Source organism: Podarcis vaucheri (genome assembly GCF_965113315.1).
Source record: "Podarcis vaucheri genome assembly, chromosome: 8".
NCBI lineage: Eukaryota > Metazoa > Chordata > Lepidosauria > Squamata > Lacertidae > Podarcis > Podarcis vaucheri.
The window spans coordinates 25,555,636-25,581,800 of NC_138766.1; the positions used below are offsets into that span (position 1 = coordinate 25,555,636).

Sequence of the window (26,165 nt, forward strand, 5' to 3'; positions counted from 1 at the left end):
TACACAATGGCTGCTTTTACGCACATTAACTGATCAACTCACATTCCCCTTAACATAACCTGGCTGAGTCACATGATGATCTGGTACATCAGCTACCCACATGAATGTATCACATTCATGTTTAGTCTTTGGCATTCATAGGATAACAGTGTAGAGCTGTTACCACAAGTCACACAATTTAATAAGGGCTTCTTTTTTTTAGCTGGTTTGATTGTGGCTTATTTAATCTGACCTTTCCTGCATCTTTTGAAAAGTTATCCTGTTGCACTTAACATCCTTCAAGGACTCTCATCACTCCCAATGCTGAGATAATTTGAGAGTTGGAATAGGAGCCCAGCACCCCAAAAGGAAATGGTTGGCATGAATTTAAAGTTGTACATTATTTTTCAGCCCAAACTTAAAGAGAATCATTAATTGCTTTTGGGGTTTTTTTTAGAATGGGAATGAAGATTCTGTGAAAGATCACCTCACTGTAGGATGCCTATAAAATCATATAAAAAGATCTTTCTTCATGGGTAATTATTCAAAAATGTCTTTTAGAGCTGTCACCACGAAAAGGTCATAACCAGAAACCATACAGGGATATCTGGCTTGCTGAAGTTATAAATAAAGAGAAATGGTAGCATAGCTTATATGCCTCTGTATGAGTACTGCTGCTTATTATGTATTATTTACTTCCACCTATTACAGCTACACAGAGAAGTCCCCTTCAGGCTGCGGGTCCCTATTTTTGCTGTGATAGATGATAAATGTGAAGGGGATTGAAGGTGAAAAGGGTAAAATTCTAGCTTTACAGTACTTTTAAAAAATATAGAAAAATAAAGCTGTTCTCTTCTCGATCAGACTGGACTTTTCATTGCCTAAATGTCCCGCAAGAAGTTTAAGAGCCGTTCCATGGACCCCACTTAGATGAACTCCAGCTCCCTACTCCTATATGGTGTGGGAATAAGTGGGCATCAGATATTGTGATACAATCACACTTTCTCTCTGCTAATGCTTTTTGTAAGTTCCTCAACTCTTAAGCAAAGTGGCAAACCGAATCCAGGACTTGCAGCAGTTCTGCAGTTCATTTAAGGAATCTTAAGTAAGGTGGCGCTGTGGGTTAAACCACAGAGCCTAGAGCTTGCCAATCAGAAAGTTGGCGGTTCGAATCCCCGTGACTGGGTGAGCTCCCGTTGCTTGGTCCCTGCTCCTGCCAACCTAGCAGTTCGAAAGCACGTCAAAGTGCAAGTAGATAAATAGGTACCACTCCGGCGGGAAGGTAAACAGCATTTCTGTGCGCTGCTCTGCTTCACCAGAAGCGGCTTAGTCATGCTGGCCACATGACCTGGAAGCTGTACGCTGGCTCCCTCAGCCAGTAAAGCGAGATGAGCTCTGCAACCCCAGAGTCGTCCGCGACTGGACCTAGTGTTCAGGGGTTCCTTAACCTTTACCTTTAAGTAAGGTGGCATAGCGAGGTGCTGCTGTGGAGCTGCTCTCATGTCACCAGTGTTGGTGCTTCTTATCTGGATGTTGTGGGGGCAGAGTGGTGATGAGGTCTGGGCTGTAGAGGTGCACCAGCAGGGGCTACAGATTAGCTATGCTAGTGCAACCACGCAGCCCCAGCTTTGCTGCTACCCTGCTACACACCACACACCTTCCAAGTAAGTGGCATTGACTGAGGTGCTCAGAGGCTGCGTCTGCAGTTCCACACATCATGCTGCTGTTGCCTGCACATCTCTTGCCTGAACTGCTGAACTGTAGGAAACCCAGGGTTTAAGGCTACTGCAGGATAAGGCTGCCAGCATGGACAAGTTGCTTGCAGGAGTGTGGCTTGTCCACATTCTGGTTTGGCCTTCGTGGCTAATAATGTTCAGCAGAAGGGAATGGCTCCAGCAGGTTACATACACCCAGTGGCGTAGCGTGGGGGGTGCAGGGGGGCCGGCTGCACCGGGCGCAACTTCTGGGGGTTAGGGTTAGGGGGCGCAAATCCACGGATTAGGGGGCGCAAATTACTTGCCTTGCCCCGGGTGCTGACAACCCATGCTACGCCACTGCAGACACCTCCTTGCAAGAGGAGATGGCCCCGACTGCCTTGAAAGAGGCAATTGTGAGTCTGCACTTTAAAGGCCCTCATTGAAAAAAGAGACAACGCGTGTACTTTTGTAAGCCAAGAAAATCTTTATTAGTATTATTATTTTTAACCCTCATGGGATCCTGAGGATTAAAACAATTGATCACAGATATTCCCTTTCGGGCAAGTTGGAAGAGGTGCTTCAAGACACTCTCAAATGACTGGTTATTTAGATCCGTTTCAGCCTGGTTCCAGGCCTGATTTTGGCACAGAAACTGACTTGGATCACTCTGGTGATTGATGCATGTTGGGAGAAAGAGGGCAGAGTAGCTCTGCTCATTCTCATGGATGTCCTTTAGGCTTTAGGTGATGACCACAGTGGTCATCACTTTTTGATTGCTTGAAAGCATAGGGCAGATTTAACACAGTGGCTTATCTTAAGAAAAAGCCAGCGTCACAACAGAAATTTGTCTCCAGAATTTCAGTTCATTCCTTTTTAATAATATGCTAGCAAGTGGTCCTCACTTTTAAAAATTAAAGTTATTTAAAAATAGTATTTTTGCTTGATAATAGTGTGTAAAATCATGGCTATTATTTGTAGCAATTTGCTGCTGCTTCACCAAAGATATAGATCACTGGTTTCACTGTGTTCCGTAACACTAAGCAATTTATTTATTTTTTTGAAAAATTGTAAATGCACTTTTAAAAATATAAGGACTTGCAAATACACAGCTTCCTGGAACAGATCCATCAAATATCTATGTGAGTACTTGATAATGCCGGGTAGTTCTGCTGAGATTTGGGAATTTGTAGGAAACAAGACACTTATTTAAACTTCAGTAATAAGTGTTTAACTATTGCTAATGATGTATGGAAGTGAGAGCTGGACCATAAAGAAGGCTGATCGCCGAAGAATTGATGCTTTTGAATTATGGTGCTGGAGGAGACTCTTGAGAGTCCCATGGACTGCAAGAAGATCAAACCTCTCCATTCTGAAGGAAATCAGCCCTGAGTGCTCACTGGAAGGACAGATCGTGAAGCTGAGGCTCCAATACTTTGGCCACCTCATGAGAAGAGAGGACTCCCTGGAAAAGACCCTGATGTTGGGAAAGATGGAGGGCACAAGGAGAAGGGGACGACAGAGAATGAGATGGTTGGATGGTGTTCTTGAAGCTACTAGCATGAGTTTGATCAAACTGCGGGAGGCAGTGGAGGACAGAAGTGCCTGGCGTGCTCTGGTCCATGGGGTCACGAAGAGTCGAACACGACTAAACGACTAAACAACAACAAATATCTAAGCAGCTCTGACGGGCTTTGCAATAACCGTGAGTGGTCAGTTAACATGTACAGAATCCAACATCCATTTCCCACTCATATTGTACTATATTAGGGACATGGGTGGTGCTGTGGTCTAAACCACTGAGCCTCTTGGGCTTGATGATTGAAAGGCTGGCAGTTTGAGTCCACGCAACAGGGTGAGCTCCATTGCTCTGTCCCAGTTCCTGCCAGCCTAGCAGTTTGAAAGCACACCAGTGCAAGTAGATAAATAGGTACTGCTGTGGTGGGAAAGTAAATGGTGCTCTGGCACTCATCACAGTCCTCTGTTTAGTTTAGTCATGCTGACCACCTGACCCAGAAAGCTGTCTGTGGACAAACACTGGCTCCCTTGGCCTGAAACGAGATGAGTGCCACACCCCATAGTTGCCTTAGACTGGACTTAGCCATCCAGGGGTCATTTAACTTACCTTTATATTGGTTGACTTTTAACTGTTCGTTAATCTCATTCAGAAGCCTCTCAAAGCACTATTGGTTTGATCTGCATCTTTCATCTCTTAATTCATTATAGAGTAGTGAAGAAATTTGTACTAAAAATAGCCTCCTAGTTTGATTCTGAGTTGTAAAGTTCACTCCTTCCTGTTAAAAGTAAAATGGGAGAATTTCTTTTTTTAAATGAAGTTGCATATTAGTGAGATTTGTACAGAACAAAGAAGACAACTTAATATTGCAATAACAGCGCTGATTCGTGGTAAACTTGTATCTGCCATTGATGCAACCACTCATGCTTAAAATCTCCCAGGGCAGATCTAAGAAGACCGCCATGTTCAACAGTTAATTCCAATCACATTTGGAATAAGAGAATTATTGATGAGTTTCACATGAAAATAAACATGCATAGCTTGCAGCAGGAAATATCATTAGAAAAACATATGTCACTGGAAAGCTAGTGGGAATTTAGTCAAGCTGGAAGTATTCCTTGAAGATACTTGTGTGGCACAATCTGCAAAAGCACTTTGCTACTGAGCTTGCATGATAACAAATGTGCTATTCTGGAAAAAAAGCCATATTTGAAGATATACAGTACATTTATACCAGGAATGCAGAACTTTCAGATGTTTGTGGACTCAACTTCTTTCAGCCCCAGTCAGAATGGCCAATGGTCAGGGATGATGGAAATCGTTGTCTAGATACAGTCTAGCAGAGGGCCACAGATTCCTCAACCTTGATTTATAGCTGTGTCATTTGCTAGCCTGTGGTTTTTAATTGGTTTCCTCAAACCATGATATGAACAACAGGGGAAGTCAGAAAAGTCAGCTCAGCTGATGATATCAGGCATCTTGAAACTCTCTACTAGGAGTGGTCTATTTTATTATCTTACCTGATCTGGATTGAAATCTTTGTGTATGGCAAGGTACTGGGGCTTTCCCCCTCCTCTATGCCCTGAAATCAGCTTGGATAGGTGAGGGGAACCCTCAGAACAGTGCATGGGGGAAAGATCATTCCATCTAGCAAGCAGAAAGACTTGTGCTGACAGAATGAACATATTAGCACAATGTTGACTTCCATCCTAACCCTTTACCTTCCTTGCAATCCAAATCTGGATTGAAGAGCAAATTACTTATAAAAAGCCATCACACATTTCCTAATCAATTATTAGTTGAGCTTTCCATTCTTAACATAGAGGGTGACTCAAAATTGACCATGCAGCTGGAAACTCCATAGTACAGGTTGTTGTTTTTTTGTGTGTGTTTTTAAAGCTGGGTTTCTGACTGTCACAAAATCTGTTTTGCAAACTGGGATTTGTGTTCGTGGTCTTTAGCACATCATCACCATGTTTTTGAACAAAACTTCGCATCCAGCTTTCAGGACTTGCATTGAACTAATCTTTTATAACTTTTCAAAATTCATTATGCTTTCATAATGTGGTAATGAAAATGATTTGAATTTGAGTTTTGCCTTTCTCCAGAGACATTAAAAAAATTATAATCTAAAACCATAGGCCTCATTTGGGCAATTAGCTTCTTTCCAGACTGTTTTACAAACACAATCATTTTCTGTGTGAAATTCACAAGTCACAACAGATTTTTTTTCCAAGGTCAAAGGGTTTCATTCAAGTGGTGGCAAGCTTAAGATGTGATCACACGTTTCCACTTATTTGTTTGCAGTCTGTGTGAGAGACAGGAGAGAATTCCCCCGGATGCAACCATTTTTTTGAAGGGGGAGGGTGCTAGAATGAGTATGGTTAGAAAAAGAAAAATTCCTCCATACTTGAGATCGATTGTTTGAGTAACTAAATGGAATACAATGTCTAAAGAAATTGGAAGTGTAGTAATTCATTCTGTTCTGATGAAACTGTTCTGAAGTGTGGACTTGAGAGCCAGTGTTAAGTGTGGGGAAGTAGTCTGGGGCATAACCTTTTGGGGGATGAGGAAAATTACCCCAAGCCTCATGCATGAAGGAGGCCACATCAACTATGGCAATCAACCATATAGATTGGCTTCTTTTTATTCTTTGGCGATCACTCGTAGCTGAGTAAGATTGTCTTCCATAAACACGGTTTAACAATGAGTCCGTAAGTGACTGTGGAGGCCAATTCTGGATCCACACGTCCTTCCACAGTGGGGACATTGATTTCTGGGGGGGGGGAGTTGATCACAGTGTGGATTTGCCAGGCGTGCCTTTCTCTTAGCATGATTCTTCCTTGCATCCTGAGTTTGAGTGTCTTCAAAGCCCATGACACCTTTGGTAAAGACTGTTCTCCAATTGGAGCACTCGCAGGCCAGTGTTTCTCAGTTGTCAGTGTTTATACTACATTTTTTTAGATTTGCCTTGAGACAGTCTTTAAACCTCTTTTGTTGACCACCAGCATTACGCTTTCCATTTTTAAGTTCAGAATAGAGTAGTTGCTTTGGAAGACGATCATCAGGCATCTGCACAACTTGACCAGTCCAACAAAGATTGGCATTGCCATACTGTTGCCCCCTTTACTCCGCCTTGAATCCCAGTAACCTAAGCACGATAAGCTTCATCGGGGAAAACACGCATACATTCCTTTATTTTTCTGTGCTGCTTTTCCATACTTCAAACCATGCTCAAGGTGGCTCACAACATAAAAAATACACAATTACAACATAACAAAAGTAGTCACAAACAATAAATAAAACATGTCCACATAAATCTTATCTAAAACTAAGACACAAAAAGCAACAACCCTTCTCTCCCCACAACAATACCCCCTAAAGAGTCTGTTCAGCAGCCATAGCTTTTGTAGCTGGAGTCAATCAGGATTCTGCCCTCCCAGACCAATTGGAAAAAGACCTGCAGGGCAGAGAACAGGAGTCACAACCATGAAACAAACTCTGCTGTGGGGTAGTCATATCTTTTTATGCACCAGCTAAATTACTTACATTAGAAACACACACACGCGCACACAGAGAGAGAGAGAAAGAGAGAGAGAGAGAGAGAGAGAGAGAGAGAGAGAGAGTTGGTTGGTTGTTAGTGTACCACCAGTTAGACTTACAGGGCAATCTTTTGCATGTCTACTCAGAAGTAAGTCCCACTGAGTTCAGTGGCAATTTCAGTTTGTACATGACTTCAGAATTAATGTTTCAGAAGTGGAGTCAGCTACTCCAACACCTTATCAAGAAAAATAGCAATTGGTCCAGTTTCTCCACTTTTTGGCCATTCTGGGAGGAGTCAGGAGGCTTGACAGAGGTTTGTGCTTTAGTCCTGGTGCCAAATGTTGTATTTTGAGCCAATCTGGAATTTTAGTGCACCAAGCATGCCTTCATTGTTTTCATATGCCCTTTACACCCAAAACAGACAGTGGCACTCTGTAATCTTTGGGCACTTTGAAATATCTGGTTCCAGTGCTTTAGAAGCCAAAAGGGCTTCTAAAACCTCTTTAGGAAAAAAATAAAAATAAAAGTTGTTAGATCTCATGGTAAATGACTAAGAAAACAAGGAAAACAACAATTTCATTTCCATTTATGTGTATTAAGGTAGTGTAATAAACAATCTCATCTTCATTCTCTTCTTTTGACAAGGTTTATGTTGTGACAAGTGTGTGCATGATATTAGTCATACGTGGGGAGTGGGGAAGAAATTCAGTTCAGTGTGCATTTAAAGCCTGAGCTGTCAATTTCACACTCTCAGAAACTCTATGTGAACTGAAACACAGCTAACCTTTGAAAATCACACTTATCTGAATTTTTGGTGCAGTTCTCCATTCAAACAATGTTTACAAAAATGCATATATTAGGGGAAAGTGTACATAAAAATGAAGATATTAGTGAAATGTTGCGGGGGGGGGGGACACCCCCCTGTCACCATCCTCTATCTGGCTCTGTCTAGCAGATTCAGAATGAAATGTTTTGAATTACTTTCTTTTGACCCCAAATGTTCAGAAAAACCTGTCAAAATCTTCAGTCATTTGAAAACTAGAATGTCTTTTTTTAAAAAAAATTAACATCAGGGAGTACCTTTCATGTGGTTAACAAGTATACAGTCATACCTTGGATCTCAAACACCTTGGCTCCTGAACCAATCGGCTCCCAAATGATCAAAACCTGTAAGCGAATATTCCAGTTTTCAAACAATTTTTGGAAGCCGGACATCCAGTGCAACTTCAGCGGCTTCCGATTGTCTGCAGGAGCTTTTGATGTTTTGAAAGTCAAACGGACCTCCAGAACGGATTCCGTTTGACTTCCACAGTATGACTGTATTTTGCAAATAAACCGAATAAGCTGAACTATATCATTGACTGAAGCCCCAGGGCTTTCTGCAGTATAAATAGCCTGTGGGAAACTTTCAGTTGTTCCTAGATAGTCGCTGCAGGTGCACGCTCAGGATAAAATGCCAGAAGCTATTAGAAGCATCCAGAACTGAGCTACCTGTGAAACGATTGGTCAGTTCACGGAAGACACGTCTGTTGCCCAGTTGGGTTGCCATTTGTAAAACTAGAATGTCCACAACATCATCCAAGTGACGTCAGTCAGCATTTCAATTTCAAACATTCTGATTATTTCTACTTTTAGCTAAGTATTTTTTATTTATTTACTTGATTTGGGGGGGGGGCTGCTGACCACCTGGTGTGTGTGCGTGCACACACACACACACACACACACACACACACACCAACTACGCCCATGACCTCCAGTGGCAAATGAATGGATGAATCAAATGACCTTGCTCCTGAAACAACAGGGAAGGACAGAAGTGAAGAGACATTACTATCTCATTTCTTCAAACAGGATGCCATTGCCCTCCCCTGAAGTCTTACTGAATCAGAGATACGCCTCCTTCTTATCCAATCAGCCAGATTCTCACTGGCCTTACGGCATTTCACCATCAGCGCAGATGAGAATTCCTCACCTGAAAATTCAGAGCCAGCACTATCCATCCCCAGGGCACTGGGCTGCTCAAAAATGAAATGAATTTGAGGCTCATTCTTCCAGGCCAGGGGGTGGACTTTACACTTTTGGCAGCAATGCCTGACATTGGTTGCCTCCTCCATCTCTGCAAAGCTCATTTTTGCTTAAGAAACAGATCCTCCATGCTTTAAATGACTCATCATTGGCATGCCTCTCTGTTAAGAGTTCCCAAAGCTTTTGCAACCCAACGGAGGGAAAAGTTGAGAAACTGTGACTGTAATGTCTCCATGCTCTGTATCACTGCACTGTACTCAAGGCAGCTGACACCTCCAGGCTTGACATGGATTTATTGTCATGAGCAACTTGCAGAGAGTGCAGCAAAGGAGCTGGAGGAACTGATAACATCTTGTCAAAACATCCTCCAGAACTTGGATATGTCCTCATTCTGAATGTGCCCCTGAAATGAAAGGCAAGCCATATCACCTGAAGCATTTAAACTGGCCTGACAACAATGTTTTGAAAATAATCCAGCCTGGGGAGGGATGGTCCCCTGTGATTCTGAACCTTCCCGGATAATGATAGAAAATTCAGAAACCACTAAGAAGTTCTACTTACTTTTTAAAAGGTACAATGATTTTCTGTACACTTTCCTTCCCTCTCTTATTAATCAGTACAGCTCTCTAACACTATAAGTCTCTAGCTAATAAAATGACACTCTAACTAATTATATAATTCTGTTATGCAGTAACTCTCTAATTCAATAACGTCCTGACTCTCTGTCTCCCTCCCTCTGCTTCCTCTGTCTTCGAACTCCCCTCAAAGATATGCTTTCACCAAAGACTTGTGGCAAGTCACCCAGCTGGATGATGTGTCACAATGAAAGCTATGTTACTGTTACTTTGCAACCTTGCTCAGCAGTGGTCTTCTTAATATTAGTTTTGCATAGCTTTCAGTGGATCTTTATTTTTATTTACCTAAAAGAACTCTAGACCACCCTTCTTCTTGTGATGCCCAGTGCAGTGTCCAATCATAAAAAAATATAAGAAATCAGCATAATATCCTTCAAACAAAAATAATACACAACTGTTGAGGTAGGACAGAGGACAGCCACACAATCCCTGGGGAAATGAAAATTGCGTAACCTGGTGACAGAAAGATTGTAGTGTAGTTAAGTATTCCATATGTGTTTTCCTTCATGAGCATCTTTGGCTTTGTAAGTGCCATCATCTGGTTTCTGCCTACGCATGGAGATATTAAAACAATGAACACATTTTTGCACATTCCAGGTTGATTCTCTTTGGCACCCAGAATACTTTGCATTTGATGGGTCTGAGACTGTTGCAATAGTGGTTTGAAGAAAGTTTACAGCAGACAGGGCCAAACTTTGTCCTCCAGCTGTTTTGGGACTACAGTTCCCATCATCCCTGACCCTTGGTCCTGTTAGCTAGGGGTGATGGGAGTTGTAGTCCCAAAACAGCTGGAGGGCCAGGTTTCGCCATGCCTGGTTTACAGTAAGGAATTGGTTGGAACTTTTCCAAATAATACCACTTTCTATTTCTATTTATTTCATAAAAAATATATACCATTTGAATGTAAAAAATCAAAATCAAAGCAGTTTATCTGCGTCTGCCCAGGAAAGGTACATGTCTCAGTGATGAAGCCACATACATTGCATGCAGAAGGTCTCAGCATCTCCAGGTAAGCCTCCACCTGAAACCCCAGAGTCCTGCTTCCCACCAGTGTAGGCAATGCTGCGTCTAGCTCAGTAAACATCTGGATCAGCATAAAGCAGCTTCATATATTCCTGTCTGCTGTCTTCAAAAATTGATTTTAGTTGCCCCAACAAGACACCAGTGCTCCCAGTGTCTGTTCTTTTCAGTACAATCTTTTTCTTAACAGTTTGTTTTCAAACTTCCTTTTTCTTCTTTATGCATCTGTGTATTTAACTTCTGCATCTTCCATTCATGTACTCCAAGTTTTTTATTTATTTATTTAGATAGATAGATAGATAGATTGTACTTGTTAGTCAATAAACAAGCACCAAGTGCATGTCACGTTAGATTTGATCGGCAGAAATCCCCTTTAACATGTTTGCAACAAAATTCTTTGTCTGCTCGTATTATTAATTATGAATCTCCTTTTACACATTTTTTTGAAGGTGATATCCGGTCATATCATAAAACCAGCTAAAATGCTTTTTTTTAAAAAAAACCAGTACAAAACAACTGGAAATGGGTTTAAAAGCAATAAAAAATTAACACCTAAGGCAAGAGACCTTTTCATCCAATGGGGGGGGGGGGAATTAATGGAAAGCCAGAGATTTTACATACATATATCTTAGTTATCTGACATATGTCAGTTTTGTGTGTATTATATAGTTGAGCGCCAACAATCCACTACAAAGTGGCACATAGCCCTTGGACACTTTGCCAAGCACATGAACTTTCTCAGTATGTGCATGATCTGGGAGCTCGTGACCTCCAATTGGCGCCCTGAGAAAAAAACTTTTGATTTGATTCATTATCCTCACTGAGGCCTTGTTCTCACAAATAGCATATGAGGTCATAAATCTGTGTCTGAACTGTACCAGTTCAGACTGCCAGTGTTGGTTCACATGAATGAACACTGTCTCTGAATTAAAAAACAAAAGTAAATCACGGGCAGCGAAAACTGGATATCAGGAAGAAGGATTCTAGCCTAGCCATCTTCCTGACGTGCTAGCTTTATTGTGTATTGCAATTCTTTCTTTTTTCATAATGATAACATTCCATCATGTGGATTTGAAGTGGTCAGGGCCAAGGCATGCATTTAGCAACTGAGGTGCTGTTACTGGCTGGAATAGCGTTCCAAGAGAAAAGGAATTGTCTGAATGCTGTTCATTTGCTTAATATGGCCATTAACCATAATCCTCCCCATTCCTTGTTTAATGCTAAACTGCACTGCCAAACAAGCCATTTTCTCTATCAAAAGTTCATTTACAGTTTCTTTGAGGTACAGGTTCAGTTGAGGCTCTTGGTATTCTAAATCAAACATATAATTACAAACCATTGCCAAATTTCATAATAAGGTTTGATCATTTATTTTCATTAGTCTATTAGAACAATTTTGATTATCCTCTTTTTTTGGTTGTTGTCATTTAGTTGTGTCCGACTCTTCGTGACTCCATGGACCAGAGCATGCCAGGCACTCCTGTCTTCCACTGCCTCCCGCAGTTTGGTCAGACTCATGTTTGTAGCTTCGAGAACACTGTCCAGCTATCTCGTCCTCTGTCAGCCCCTTCTCCTTGTGCCCTCTATCTTTCCAAACATCAGGGTCTTTTCCAGAGAGTCTTCTCTTCTCATGAGGTGGCCAGAGTATTGGAGCCTCAGCTTCAGGATCTGTCCTTCCAGTGAGCACTCAGGGCTGATTTCCTTAAGAATGGATATGTTTGATCTTCTTGCAGTCCATGGGACTCTCAAGAGTCTCCTCCAGCACCATAATTCAAAAGCATCAATTCTTTGGCGATCAGCCTTCTTTATGGTCCAGCTCTCACTTCCATACATCACTACTGGGAAAACCATGGCTTTAACTATACAGACCTTTGTTGGCAAGGTGATGTCTCTGCTTTTTAAGATGCTGTCTAGGTTTGTCATTGCTTTTCTCCCAAGAAGCAGGCGTCTTTTAATTTCATGACTGCTGTCACCATCTGCAGTGTTCATGGAGCCCAAGAAAGTAAAATCTCTCACTGCCTCCATTTCTTCCCCTTCTATTTGCCAGGAGGTGATGGGCCCAGTGGCCATGATCTTCGTTTTTTTGATGTTGAGCTCCAGACCATATTTTTCGCTCTCCTCTTTCACCCTCATTAAAAGGTTATTTAATTCCTCCTCACTTTCTGCCATCAAGGTTGTGTCATCTGCATATCTGAGGTTGTTGATATTTCTCCCGGCAATCTTAATTCTGGCTTGGGATTCATCCAGCCCTTCATGCCCTACTTTTTTTGGTAGAAAACAGTAAAAGCTGGTTAAAAGCCATTAATTACCAACACGCTAGCCAGAATTTAGTTTTCCTGAGAAAGTTCCAATCCTCCTTGGAAGTAATGAACCAATAGAAGATGTTCATACTGGACAATTCTTTTCTCAGTTATGAAGCTATAAACCCTTAAAAAATTACCTTCCAAAGTTTCCCTCTCCCCCCTACATAGGAAAAAGACTACACATTTGGTAAGTTAAAAAATGGTTTGCTTACAAACTCCTCAAAGGTCAGGTTCATGTGCTTCAGAAACGTTGCACAGGCAGTAAAACTTAACTTAGTTACAAAGTGGTGAAAGTTTCAATATTACGGTATATGTAAAGGAACACAATATTGGCTTGTGAGAGCCGTGCAGTTGAGCTGAAGCAACCAGCTCAAACCTTTTCACATGCTGAGCTTCTCAGATAGACTGAGGAGAACAAAGGCTTGATTACTTAGTTCCTCCCAAGTGAACTGAAGTGGACATAGCTAAGCCTGGCTGGACAGCTTACTCTGTGGTATTAACCTCTTCTTGCATTAATTAGACTTAAGCATGTTGGTTATATGAGGCTGGTTATCCCACAAGTCTCAGTTAGTTTCATGAGACTTATTCCCAGGTAATGCTGTGTAGGTTTACAACCTTAGTCCTAGGTAAGTGGCCATAGGATTTCACCCTTATTAGAGGGAAAATCCTTCTTTTAAAGTACTTTAGACTGCAGCCCTATACACAATTAACCGAGAGTAAGACTCACTGAATTCATTGGGACATGCCTGACTAGATATCCATTGGACTTCTCTATTATTAGCTTAAACCAATGGCCATTTTAATTACCTTTTTTTTTTTTTTAATTCCCTGCCTGGAAAAAGAATTCTCCTAAGAGGTTATACAATACATATATTGTATATTTTGTAACCATAAATTAAGGCAACAGTGTAGATTTATAGCTAGATAAAAAGCACGTAATTTTATAATAGTGCTTAATATCCAAGTGTCATATTAAAGCACCTTAAGAGTGTGCCTAAATTTTATGTGTGTTGACATAAAAGAGAATGCGGCTAGGATCAAATTTTAATAGTTTAATTAATGTGATCTATTTCTCTCTTCAGATTATTTTCCTCATAGCTGTTTGAGTTTCATTTCATTATTTCCCATCCGGTATGCAAATAGATTTGATAGAAATGTCAAACTAAGTGTCCTTGTGGAATTGCAAATGATAGTGAAAAGGAAGACTTGGTCCTTGTATGTCTCTATATTGCAGAGTGCTTGGATGAAGGAGGGGCTGCCTCCCAAACCAACCTTATTGTATGGCTTGGTGAAGAATGAACAAAGCCAATTTATGTGATCTACCAAACAGGCTATATTTCCCGGTGAAATTTGTCAAGTGTTGTTACCAAGTACAGTCATACCTCATGTTATGTTTGCTTCATGATGTTTTTTCAGGTTGTGTCCCACAGTGACCCGGAAGTACCGGAAAAGGTTACTTCCGGGTTTCACCGCTCACGCATGCGCAGAAGCGCTAAATCACACTTGGCGCATGTGCACAAGCGCCAGGTCATGCCGTGCACTTGCGCAGATATGGCATTTCAGGTTGCAGGCTTTTCATGTTGCGAACAGGCCTCCGGAACGGATCCCATTGGCAACCAGAGGTACCACTGTATTAGTGATGACACTGACTATTGTCAACAGAAGCCTTTCCAGCATCGCTGCTTTCTACACATTATGATTGTGGTATACCCATGCAGAAGTGTAAGCTGATAAACTGCAGAGATATTAGAGGGGAATGTACCTCTGTGTTTGGATCCTACCTTATATTAAAATATCTGCAAACAGAGCACAGAAGGCAAATAGATGGGCTGGGATCTTTCTCCCTGATATTCTGTTTTCCTGATTGCTAAGAGTTTTGTGCAAGGAGAAGTATGCAAAAGTGGTATCTCCCCACATGCTGTTTGAAGTGGTACAGTCCATTTTGATCACCTTGTTCAGTTGCTGAAAGCAGAGGTTTTCAACCTTTTTGAGTCCACCTCTCCCTTGACCAACTGCATTCTTTCTGCGGCATCCCTTAGGGGCTCAAAAGCCCTTGCCTGCAGAGTCGACAGCCCCTTACCCCTTTTTTTAACACCCTCCCTTGTGCAGTGTTCCCTCAGCCTCCTCTCCTCTCCCCTCTCCTTGGGAGCTCTCTGGGTAGCTGCAGCTGCTGTCCCTGGTATCTGAGCTGCTCCCCCATCCCAAATAGAGGTGCCTCCTCACATTGCCCCACAGAGGCCTGGGAAGCACCCCCTGGCCAGCCCCAGGGATGCAGCCTACCACTTGTTCACATGACTCTTTCCTTCTTAATTGATCTCATGTAATTGAGGAGAGATAACCAGCTGAGTTTAAGAGGTAATTATTGCCTCATTATGAGCAGGAGTGATCATTTATTTATTTATTTTGATTCCATTTATGAAGTGCTCCCCATAAAACATATTGAAGTTATTTCGCAGTGAAAACACCGTCATTTATAAGGAGGGTCATGTCTGTACTCCTTATAGAGCCTGATTTGGACCTGGATGATTAAAAGCTAACAACCTATCTCAAATTGGACAGTGTATTTGAATGGTTGCCACACAACTCCATAACTTCTGCATGAAACTGATTATCTGGACCCATTTCAATTTGGTTTTATTGTCTGCTTGTATTGTCTCAGTGAATCACCTGAGAAGGGAGAACATCAGGAAGTGATGTTGGTGATCTTGGCTCTGTCAGTAGTTTTAAAGTCTGTTTGGCCATGGTACCCTTCTGGATCACCTGTTCAGGAAGGGGGTAGAGGGTACAGTTTTATGGTAGTGCCATCCCCACCTGATTGATAGGTGGAAGAAAAGATGCCTGCTTTTTGGGAGAAAAGCAATGACAAACCTAGACAGCATCTTAAAAAGCAGAGACATCTCCTTGCCAACAAAGTTCCATATAGTTAAAGCTATGGTTTTCCCAGTATGGAAGTGAGAGCTGGACCATAAAGAAGGCTGATCGTCAAAGAATTGATGCTTTTGAATTATGCTGCTGGAGGAGACTCTTGAGAGTCCCATGGACTTCAAGAAGTTCAAACCTATCCATTCTTAAGGAAATCAGCCCTGAGTGCTCACTGGAAGGACAGATCCTGAAGCTGAGGCTCCAATACTTTGGCCACCTCATGAGAAGAGAAGACTCCCTGGAAAAGACTCTGATGTTGGGAAAGATGGAGGGCACAAGGAGAAGGGGACGACAGAGGACGAGATGGTTGGATAGTGTTCTCGAAGCTACCAGCATGAGTTTGACCAAACTCTGGGAGGCAGTGGAAGACAGGAGTGCCTGGTGTGCTCTGGTCCATGAGGTCACAAAGAGTCGGACATGACTAAATGACTAAACAACAACAAGAAGGTGGGCTGGCAGATGTTAGTTTGGATTTTGCTATTGTGTTCAGCAGGTTCTGTGCTGTTGCCTCTGGTATCCAATATCTGTATTAAATGAGAGATGAGAGAAGGTGCCCAGAGTTCTGGGCTGAGGTGTCTATGTTGATAACAAGCAGCTGTATTTATCCTTTACTTCAGCATCAGGTGGGATCCTATTGTGTTGAACATGTACCTGGACTGGAAGAGGGCTAATAATACAAAAAAATCTTTCCATGCAAAACAGAGATCTGCTATTTAACAGTTCAGTAGTTTCAGGAGGTGGTGTTACTAATTCTGCACAGGGTTGCACTTCTCCTTAAGGAATAAGCTTCTTATTTAAGAGTGCTACTAGATCTGGCCCTTAATTTGGATGCCCAGATGGTATCTGTAGCATGGATGGCCATCCATTGGCTTAGGCTGGTTTTCCAGTTACAGTCTCTCCTAGATAGATCTAACCAAACAGCACCCATCTTTAAAAATGTGATCTTGCCTCTACTGCACTTCCAGACTCAATTCAATGTGCTCGTTTAACCTTTAAACCCCTAATTTACTTGAGGCAAGGATACTTAATAGACCATCTTCTCCCATATGAACCTGCCTGAAACTTAAGACCTGCATTAGAGTTCCTCCTTCAGTTACTCCTATAAACTGAGGTTAAGTGGGTAGCAACTGTATGAATGGCTTTTGGGGGGTGAGACTTCATTTGAGGGTTGGGCTTCCACGAGAAGTAAAAGGAATTCCAACTCTTCTGTCTTTTAGAAAATACATCTACTGTAGTGCCCTTTCTGTTCACCAAGACCTTTAGTGTTTTGTTTTGTTTTGTTTTGTGTTTGTTTTGTGTTTGTTTGTTTGTTTGCTTGCTTGCTTGCTTGCCTTTTTATAATTCCTATTGTGCTTATTTTGATTTCATTTGAACTTTACTTCTTTTCCGTTCAGGCTTTTGTGTACTTATTGCCCTTGTTGCTGCCGTTTTATAGACTTTTTCATAAGCCACTTTGGATGTTGTTTCAACAGAAAAGCAGGCTATAAATATTTGCAGTAGTTCACAATGAGTACAGTTGTGCTGTAATAATATTTACTTAACAATGCATATGATTATGTTGTAATAATATAATTATAAATAAGTGTTCTGAATGCTACACACACACACACACACACCCCCTGGTATAAAGCAGTTTCTTATTTCCTAACCTAAAAAGCTGAAATGTTTTTGGAGTTCCGCCTAGAGGAGCTACTCCAACCCCTTGTATCATTTCGGCTGCCTCTTTTCTGTATAATTTCCCAGCATTATGACAAACAAGAAAAGTATGCAATATCCCAAATGTGGCCACACCAACATCAGTATAAAGATGATATGATACCTACTGTACATATTACAAAAGGAAATATGTACTTCTTCCTAAAGGGTCATATATTTGCAAAATGTAAGCAATTCTTTAAAGGGACGCAGGTGGCGCTGTGGGTTAAACCACAGAGCCTAGGACTTGCCAATCAGAAGGTCGGCGGTTCGAATCCCCACGACGGGGTGAGCTCCCATTGCTCGGTCCCTGCTCCTGCCAACCTAGCAGTTTGAAAGCACGTCAAAGTGCAAGTAGATAAATAGGTACCTCTCTGGCGGGAAGGTAAATGGTGTTTCCGTGCGCTGCTCTGGTTCGCCAGAAGCGGCTTAGTCATGCTGGCCACATGACCCAGAAGCTGGCTCCCTTGGCCAGTAAAGCGAGATCAGCACCGCAACCCCAGAGTCGGTCACAACTGGACCTAATGGTCAGGGGTCCCTTTACCTTTACCTTTAAGCAACTCTTTATCACTTCCCAAAGTAACCTTACCTATCTCAGAACTGTCTTCTAGCATCTAAGGAAAATTGGGCAAAGGTATGGCCTACTAGGAGAGGGTGGTAATGTTGAATTGTCATTGAAGGAGGAAAAATATGCACTCATGCCGTTGTTTGTACTGCCAATAGAGTGCTTAAACTCACAAGATCAGGAAGTGCCATAACCAAGGAAGAAGTAAATGCTTCTTGGCTGGGATGGAATGACAGAAAAACAGACACTGGGGAGAACCCATTGAAATAACTTCCACATGATGTCACTGGCCCCATCTTCATGTAACAGTAAGCCATATGGCTTAGCAGGATCAAGCCAAGTGCTTGTTTGTTGTTGTTAGCATCTGTCTGTCTCGGGAGACAATGGAAGAGTGCGCCTTTGGCAGTGAAGTCAAACTGTTGGAAGGTTGCAGTGCCTGCTGTGGCTTTGGAGTCCAATATGGGAGGTACATATTTTAATTGCAGGTGGGACAGATGAAGGCATCTGGTTTTGCAGCTACAGGTGCACAAAGGCTTTTCTTCTCTCTGCACTAATTCCTCCTCTGGTCACTGCTCTGGATACCAGACCTGATTGTCTGTCTCCGGGCCCTGATACCATCTGCAAGGGAATCCCACACAACAGAGTTCACGTTGCCAGCCTTCAAGTCAAGTTTGTAGACATCTTGGTCTGCCAACAGGCCTAGTAGAAGGTTGGCACTTTATTGACCAGAGGCTTAAGGAAGGCAGTAACTGACCAGTGACACACGATGATCTCTCCCACCGACAAAGGCAGCCTGTAGGTCTCGTACCTTCTGCCAATCAGGTTGAACTTATAACTCATAACTGCTGCCTCCCTCATTGTTTTTGCTGCATTTGCAGCACCGAAGTGACTTCTCCAGGGCACAAGCCTTGGCAGTGTATATGGAAGTCCTGGGCTGCCCAGACAACAAGACCCCTCTCTTGGTCTCACTGATTTGTTCCAAAGGAAAGGAAAGCAATACATTTGGCAACCGCCTGGCTGCAGGAGTTGCTGGAAGGAGGCATGCAAGGTGCCCTTTTATTCTCCCAAATTTGTCCCGTAAGGCAGTGGATATGGATTATTCCTCAGGGTTTACCCCTGAAGTCTTTCTCATGAATGGGTATAGCTGCAAGGCAGTGGAGGTTTAAGCTCAGAGTTGTCTTTCTCCTAGATGGGCTACCTTCCCAGGTCAATGAGCCCCATCTGCTTCCCATTTCCCTTAACAGCACATGCAGTAACTGCCTTCCTGACCTTTGGACCCACTGTTGATCTCGTCTGCTCAATCTGCCAGAGCCTGTCTTCACATGCAGGGGACAGATAAGCCCCCAATTCACTGAGGGTTTACGACCTATCCCAACCTGGTTTAGCTGGCCATTCCCAGGATGTGGCTACTGCCACAAGCTACCAACTTCTAGGAGCCACAAGTGGGAGCTGACTGCAGGGTGAGGACCAAAGATGGAAAAACTACTCCAGAAGGAGCACGACATGTCCCCCACCAGATGTACTACCCCTCCCCTAACACCACATGCACTCCATCAAGTCTGCAATATCTAGGCACTAATTTATGGGGAGAGTGAGCATCTCTTTTGTTTTAATTTCTTTTTGTATGTGTGTTGTTTGATAAAATTACTCCTCCCCTAACACCCCATACAGCCCAGAGTGCTTGCTTATGCTGCTTAAATTGTGTCTGCTGTGTTCCAGCCCTCATTGTTTGTTTCACTTGAAACAGTTCACAAGAGGAAGCCAAGAACAAAACCAAGGCTTTTTCTGTCATGGTTTATCTGTAAAGGAAACAACCTATGAGCACTAGTTCACACGTACTGCTAGACAAGCATGGGTGTCTCTATCCTTCCCACTTGCCCAAAGTAGAAGTGGTGCAGAAGTTATTTAAATAAGGTGAACCAGTGTGTTCCTTGTTCATGGTAAGCTGTAATTCTTTTGTAACTATGGTTTACAGTAGCATGTAAATGAGGTAATTGGTTCTCTTTGGGGAGGAACAGTTTAGGTATTTGTGTATTAGCATGCATGTAAACAGAAAACAAGAATAAAGAACTCATCAATAACACAGCTATAGAAATACTCAATGCCATTTGCTCCTGGGAATATAGTAGTGTTGCTTTTTCCTGCTACACCCAAATGCCTATTTGAATGGCTAACATTTTTCATGACTAGGGCCCCAGTTCTAAAATTAGCATAATTACAGTATCAAAATCTGTCCCTTTGTGGCCTTCACACTGTTATTTTCCCATAGTAAAATATGCCAAGCCCTCAAGTACACTGTTTGCAGTCACATGTTACATGAAATAATAATAAACCCTTTATGGGTGCCTTAGACAGTTTTGAATGGGTGGATTCTTAGTTAACCTACAAGGACACTTTGATATTCTTCATTAGATTGCAGAGACTGTAGATTTGATTTGCTCATGATGCAACAGCATTTCACCCATGGAAAAAAAACCAGCATGTCCACAACATGACTCTGCCCTAGCTGTATCCAATCTATTTCTACGCTATATTGTTACCAGTTAAAATTGGGCTTGTTCTTCAGTTTCCCCCATTTTCCAACTGAAAGGGGAAGGGAACAGATAAGCTTCATTTTAATTTGTTCTGGCAATTATTGGAAAGTTCCCACTGTGAGGGAAGCCATTGCCTATTGGTGTGGAAGGACGCTCACCCATACAGGACCCACACAAAAGGAGAAGCTGCTTTTCTACAAGTGTATTCAGGCATGTATCGACATATTGGCTAAAGAACCAGCCCATTCGAATCCTAATGGGAAAAAGAGAGAGAGAGAAAAGGAAAGAGAGAGGAGAACCTCAAAAAGAAAAGAATAAAAGCTATCAAGTGAGAGCCAAAATTGGAGAGATGAGCACAAATTGTGAGCTGGTGCGATGAGGGTAGGATCCGTTTTGTGTATTTACCTCCGTAGATTACTGTAATGCTTTTGTGTGTTATTTATAGATAAATGAATTATTCTATTATTACTGATAAAGGTTACTGTAAGATTAATTTGAGAGTGTGAATAGAAGAAAAGTCTGTTTGGAAGGCAGGCTACAAGTTGGCTTCTTCCAATTTTTTTTCTTTCAACAAATCAGAATTCCACATTAATTCAATCTTTTTAAAAGCGCATGTAAGGATAATATATTTCTGAGCTTTCTAAAATATAATTCTGGCAAAATCCAAGTATTTTACTTTATTAAAAAGCCTTGAAATAGTCAAAAGGTGAAGCTAATATATTGGATGATTATGAAGAAAGGAACAGGTTATTTAAGAAATCGCTGAGGCTGCAGTTCTTTTTAAATTGGCATGCGAGTGCTGTTAAAAAGTGTGATGACAAGGGTAGGTTTTTCCTTTAGAGCTTCCCCCCCACTACTTCTTCTTATTCTCAGCTCTTAAGTAAAAGAGCGGGGGAAAGGGTTTTGCCAGTGAAATCACTTAAAATTCTTAGTTTGTTCTGTTTCTGCTTGAATTTTCCTTACTTTTTCTGTGTTTAGCAAGTTTGAAAATTGGTTCTAGCCATATGACATCCCAAAAGCAGTTGTTAGGGAGAGATGTCAAAGTTAGGTTCATGACATACAAATAACAGGCCCCCACTGTGCTAATAACATACATTTCAAAGGAAAATCAGTGATGTGAACTGAAAACTAACAAACAGAATACACCTCACTAGGAAAGTGACCTCTTCCAAAGGCTTCTGAAGTGACAAGTGAAACTTCAATCAGGCACCTTGTTTAGAAGGATAAACATTGGAACTGTACCCTTTCCGGGGGGGGGGGAGTTTGTACTATTCTAAAACAGTACAGTACAGTGCTTCATGCCATTGTAACTTAGTACAGCCTCGCTCTTCCTATAAACAAACTATTTCAATGGGAAACCACCAGTGACTCCACCCTCTGACTTATCCCTTGGTCAAGTTGTGCAAACAGCAATGATTCCGGCTGGGGAAAGAATTTTATGCAGCAGTTACCAAAAAAAAAAAAGGCAAGAAAAAGCCAGGATGAAATAAAGTTTGATGCTGATGTTAGTAGCTGGTTTGTTAAAGCTTCCAAGAGCCTGGAGGGGGGGGGGACAAAATAAAGCAGCTCAGTCCACATTGCTGTTAATGAGAGATTTCTCAGGGAGCCTTACTTAATTAACAACACTTTGAATGGCCGTTCAGCTGAAATGCTACATTTAGTGAAGTAGGCTAGCTGGACAATAATCAGTGGTATAGCAAGGTCAGGTGGTACCCGGTGCAGAATTTTTTTGTCAACCCCCCCCCCCACACACACACATCAACGGCTCGAGGTGGGCTTGGGAGTTGCGAGTGGGCATCACGCCAAATGTCACCCCCCTCAGTGATGACACTGGGGGCGGTCCACCCCCCTTCCTACTCCCCTGACAAGAATGCAACTTAAATTGTAGCTACAGAAACAAGCACATACAGTGGTACCTCAGGTTACATACGCTTCAGGTTACATACACTTCAGGTTACAGACTCCGCTAACCCAGAAATAGTGCTTCAGGTTAAGAACTTTGCTTCAGGGTGAGAACAGAAATTGTGCTCCGGCAGCGTGGCAGCAGCAGGAGGCCCCCTTGGCTAAAGTGGTGCTTCAGGTTAAGAACAGTTTCAGGTTAAGAACAGACCTCCGGGACGAATTAAGTACATAACTCGAGGTTCCACTGTACTTGTTTCAGGCTATGTGTTGGTAGGTATGTTTTTTATACACGAGAAGAATGGCCAAATGCACTTAGAGAGCCGAGTTGTTCTGTTCAATAGATGTGGGAAAGGTAGAATCCTTAGATGTGCATCTTCTCAGGAAGGGGTGATAAAAGTTGCATGTGTTGACTTTCCCCTTTCTGCACAGTTGTTGGTGGCAGAGGCGACCTGCCTCGACTGCATCTAGTCTCCTATACTGCAAGAGGGCTTTTCTGTTATACTGACTGCAGAACTAACTACTACGCAGTTTTCAGTCCAACAGTTTGCTACTGCTGTCTCATCATGAGCGAAATGCAGAGTGGTGTAAGCTATTTTCAACTTGGCTCAGGGGCTTGCATCAAGAATTCTTGGGATGCCCCAGTTCATTGTTTTTCCCCCCAAGTCAAGGCGGGTAGCCGTTATCCTCATCCATGCATTATTCATTCCGGACCATCTTGTCATAAAACAGTGTCCTATTGTTCTCATCCGAGTGGCTTGTGTAGCATCAGCGTCTTCCTTGTGAATGGCTTCTGTAATACCTTGCCTTGTGGCCTTGCTGTATTCAGCATCTAGTGCTTCGAGCAGAAAAAGAAGCAAACAAAAAACAACCAGAATAAAAATTCTCTTGCAGGTTCAAGATTATATTTCCTGCCTGAGAGAAGGTGGAATCTTAAATTACAAATGAAACACTCTTTTTCTATCTTTTCTAATATATATATATATATATATATATATATATATATATATATATATATATGTATATGTATATATATATATATATATATTCTATGGGTTAAAGCTACAGTGTGATGATAAAAGGAGAGAATTGCAGAGGCTCCTGCCAGAGAAGCTGTTGAATGAAGTATCTACCTATAACCTCAGCTGCAGCAGTAAGTGACAGGAGCTCAGAGGAAAGGCCAACACAGTGACATGAGTAAAAGAAAAAGGAAGGTATGATACAATGCTATTTTTGTATTGCATGATGTGTTCTGAATCCCCCCCCCTCTTTCCAGAAGGCAACTGGCTGAATTTCTGCCAGCTGTCCAGAAATAAATGGCTTTGGATATAAAATCCAAAAGAAGCTGCAGGTAGTTTTCCTTTTCTTTTTTTTTAACTTTCATGGAAGCTGAGTTTGTGTATATTTGTTCAAATGTAAGTTCCACCATCAGTCTTGTGCCCAAGTTAGTGTGTGCAGATAACTGCAGCCTTAAATGTTCTAAAAGCTTTAAGAATAAAACTGTACAACTTCTGGAACTTTTCAACACGTCATTTCTTTTAATTCAAATTTTTCTTGGAGAGGAAATAGTCAACTAAAACAAATATTTCTATCTATTATCACATGGTAAAATCCTTTGGCTTCAGAAATAATATTTAATATGCAAAGTGAAGTCATAATATACAGTATTCTGCTTTATGCAGAATTCAGAGCTACAAAACTTTATTTCAATAGAATACACAAAAATGTTCATCCAAAGTTAGCTGTGCCTAAACCAATATGCCTAAGTTCCTGTTATGGTTTGAAAAGTTAAGTGTGAGTTAATTTTCCTTTTTTTATCTAAACAATACCTGAATTGAAACTCTTGTGTTATGATCACTTTAAGTTCTGAAATTTAAAACATGAATTAATTGGCGCTTAATTATTTAAATGGAGGTTCCTCCATACTTTCAGAGAGCTTGTATGTATTCCACAGTTCCGTTTACAATTTAGATGGAGGAATTTGAGGCAAGTTAACAGTCAGTGGTTGGGACAAAGTCTTTCCGGTTTGGTGTGCTAGGGGGCTATACATAGGAATCAAATTTGATAAGCCGAAAAGCTGGGGTCCAGTAGTCCCTGTGCAAGTAGAAAGGCACTCCCACTCACGAAACAAAGGTTCTCGTTTTGTTCAATCCCCCTTCCTGTCTCACTACATAAACCACATTCTGTGCTGTTCCAAACCTCAGGGCATGGGTTACTGTGGCTAGTTTCTTTCTGCCCAGGAGGGGCAGCAGTTGGTATATCAGCCTCCAGTGGCGTAGCATGGGTTGTCAGCACCCGGGGCAAGGCAAGTAATTTGTGCCCCGTAACCTGTGGATTTGTGCCCCCTAACCCGTGGATTTGCGCCCCCTAATCCTAACCCCCAGATGTTGCGCCCGGTGCGGCCGGCCCCCCCTGCACCCCCACGCTACGCCACTGTCAGCCTCACCTCATACGAAAGGCCCCAAACCAACCAGAAAATATCCACAGGGTAGTCTGGGAAGATGCATGGTGGTGGGAAAAGATTGCTTCTTTACCACTCAATGGGATTCTGGGATCCTTCAGTCTCACTTGTACGAGCAGAGGTTAAGTATCCATACTTCTTCAGTTTTCCACTGCCACCAATTCACTCAGGATGCTTTCGAAACCTCCTAGAAGCGTGCATAGCAATTTCAGAACAGGTTGCACTTCAGAAAACGGGGACAGGACAAAGGAAGATCCCAACTGGATTACGTTGTAACGGCTGAACTTGTAAAAGAGCGCTGCCTTCTACTGTAGATTTAGATTGATTGCAATGACACAAAAAATTCTCCATCTTGCCTTTCGAGTTTAAAAAATTATTTAGCTCACTTAACATCAAAGTAGTCCTTCCAAATAAATATCTGAGTGTTATTTTATCTTGGGGCATGTCTTGTTATGTAGGATATAATCAGGCTGATATGGTACTGCATATGGAAGTGTGCTTGCTCTTTTGATATATGCCTCATAGCAAAAGAAAAGAGGGATCTATAACAATGTATGTATTTCTTTGAAGAGAGAGACAAATTACAATGACTGAATGGAGCCCTGCTATGCTAATTAAATGTTAGGCACTCGTCTGGTCCTGACATACCGAAATAAATATAAAACAGTTCAGAGAAATGTTTTACTTTCCTATAACTTTGTTTTAGAGCTCAATGTGTTATTTTTGTGTTCGTTCCTACACTTTCCCATTTAGCTCATGGTAACGAACAGAAATTTTAAACCCTGGTCAAAACATTAAAATGTAACTTGCAATTAGATTAGTCTTGGTTTTGTTTCATTTTTTTTACTGGGAGATATTTAGGCCCAGGCTTTGGGTATGACATAATTGCAGAATTAGGAGGAGTTCACCATGAAGTCGTTGGATGTGCCCTGCCAGTTCCTAATTTTTAAACAGAAGATCCAATTAAGGGACCAGTCTCATTGGACTATAAAACCAGTGGGGCACAGAGCCTGAGAAGGCAGTCCCTGAGAGTTGATTCACACACATATATACACACGTCACTTGGGTTTCTGACCACTCAATGTTTGGATTATGCACTTAAAGATGTAGGTGTGGATTAAACTGAGACATGTATGCAGGCTTACAATGCAGGAAGGGAGCTTAAGAAAGGAATCCAGTAGGAGCTTGTATGTATCAACAGTTGACTAATGATGATGCCTTGCATGTATGATTGAGCCGAGACAGATCATGCAACGGAAACAGAACTTTCAGACACACGTGTATGTTAATGGAGTTGATTCACACAGTGAGCAACCAAATGGTGAGAAATTGTGAGGATCATGAATGGGTGAGCCATCCCTTCATAACTGGCAG

The 26,165-nt window shown here is 41.9% G+C and overlaps 1 protein-coding gene and 1 long non-coding RNA gene across 3 annotated transcripts in view; one reads left to right on the forward strand and one right to left on the reverse strand.

Annotated features, from left to right (window-relative positions):
- Positions 1 to 26,165, forward strand: part of CDH20 (cadherin 20) — a 153,317-nt gene that overhangs the window by 61,706 nt on the left and 65,446 nt on the right. The window lies entirely within an intron of this gene.
- On the reverse strand, positions 9,034 to 9,510 carry LOC309539875. The gene is made up of 2 exons (XR_014223018.1): positions 9,319 to 9,510; positions 9,034 to 9,160 (listed from the first exon to the last, which is right to left on the reverse strand). It is a non-coding gene; the product is annotated as an uncharacterized lncRNA (long non-coding RNA).